This window comes from Leptonychotes weddellii, unplaced genomic scaffold (genome assembly GCF_054177405.1).
Source record: "Leptonychotes weddellii isolate Sample4059 unplaced genomic scaffold, ASM5417740v2 HiC_scaffold_21456, whole genome shotgun sequence".
Lineage (NCBI taxonomy): Eukaryota > Metazoa > Chordata > Mammalia > Carnivora > Phocidae > Leptonychotes > Leptonychotes weddellii.
In genome coordinates this window covers 1-1,826 of record NW_027802288.1, presented here as the reverse complement: position 1 = coordinate 1,826, position 1,826 = coordinate 1, and the positions used below count along the sequence as shown (strand labels likewise).

General features: G+C 45.9%; 1 long non-coding RNA gene across 1 annotated transcript; it reads right to left on the bottom strand.

Moving 5' to 3' along the window:
• Positions 1-527: 527 nt before the first annotated feature.
• Positions 528-1,726, bottom strand: LOC145718765 (uncharacterized). Its single transcript, XR_014142006.1, has 2 exons — positions 946-1,726; positions 528-785 (listed from the first exon to the last, which is right to left on the bottom strand). It is a non-coding gene; the product is annotated as an uncharacterized LOC145718765 (long non-coding RNA).
• Positions 1,727-1,826: the final 100 nt, after the last annotated feature.

Genomic DNA, 1,826 nt, shown 5'->3' with positions numbered 1-1,826 from the left:
GGCCGCCACCTTTCACCAAGAACATCTAACCAACAGCCCTTTGATGACAGAGCAGAGTGCAGGGGACCAAGAGATGACCATTCTTTTGAGAGAAGTGTTGGTTATGGAAAATCTCCTGTAGAGGCAACATCCTAGAGACCCATTTAAGAATAAAGGTAGACAAAAACCGCCAGCCCGCCCACCATCCTGCCAAGTCAGAAACACGCTTAACAGGCATAGCTTGGGGGGCCAAGTAGAAGAGAGGGGCTGAAGCTTAATGAAGAGCAGGGAGACTGAAGAACTAAGTGACAGAGAAGTAGGAAGGAAAGGACATATAAAAAAAGGACGAAGGAGCATGCCGAAGCCTGGCTGGAGGGAAGGCAGCAAGGCTGTCTTCTACATCCAGTAAAAGAGCTTTGCTGGTTGGTTCTTGGCATGGATTTCCTCTCACTTTTTCAGACGGGATGGACATGTGGCCTTCAGCAGCGAACCAGGGGAGATGATATTTAGAAATGGAGATAACTGGTGAATGATACTGAACAGAAATAGACTGGGGTACCATTCTGTAATGCCCTGTTTATACACCAAAGGCAAGTTTACGTTGACAGAACATATTTGGGGTTGTCATGCAACAGCAGTAGTACTTTGGGAGAAGGGGAATGATGGGGTGGAGGTGGGGCTGGTGGACAGGAGGACTCTCAAGTTCCAGTTCGTAAATACTAGAAAGCAGGCAACAGTCTGGTCTCAGTCCTTCAGTGAAGAAATCGGATGCTCATTTTCTGTTCTACGTCCACCTTCTCCAAAACCTGGGGGGAAAAAACGCCCCCAAACCCAATTATGGTTATGAAGGTCAAAAGAGGAGATACCGCCCCAAGTTCTTATTGGAATGTTTTTCTCCCTCCCTCCTACGTGACAGAATTTTCAAACTTTTTCAGACTTTTTCAAACCAAGAGGTGATGGACTGACCTTAACAAATTCTGTGAAAGATATGGCGCTGTCCCCATCCTGATCAGCCTCCTGGATGGTCCTGTCTGCAATGCTGCCCAGCTGCTCATCTGAGATATTTACTCCAACCATCATGCGTAGCACCTACAGGACCAAAAGCCAGGAATTACAGGAGACTTGGGGGTCAGCAGGACTCTTTTAAAGAAAAAGATTAAAGAAAAAGCCACCTCCACCCTCTTTTCCTTTGATGTCCTCAAATGTACAGACAGAAAGTGGAAACCCTTGTCTTCTCATCTAGGCCATTCTAGACAATGATATGAGCAGAACTCTCTGGCAAGGTCACTGGATAGGAAGGCAAAGCTTCACTGGGGGAGAGTCCTTTGCATTTTACTCTTTCCATTTTTTTTTTTTTGTAAATTTTTTTTATTATGTTTTTTTTTTTTTTAAAGATTTTATTTATTTATTTGACAGAGAGAGAGACAGCGAGAGAGTGAACACAAACAAGGGGAGTGGGAGAGGGAGAAGCAGGCTTCCCGCGGAGCAGGGAGCCTGATGTGGGGCTCGATCCCAGGATCCTGAGATCATGACCTGAGCCGAGGGCAGATGCTTAACGACTGAGCCACACAGGCACCCCTTTTTATGTTATGTTAATCACCATACGTTACATCATTAGTTTTTGATGGAGTGTTCCATGATTCATTGTTTGCATATAACACCCAGTGCTCCATGCAGAATGTGCCCTCTTTAATACCCATCACCAGGCTAACCCATCCCCCCACCCTTCTCCCCTCTAGAACCCTCAGTTTGTTTCTCAGAGTCCATAGTCTCTCATGGTTCGTCTCCCCCTCCGATTTCCCCCCCTTCATTCTTCCCTTCCTGCTATCTTCTTCTTTTTCTTTTTT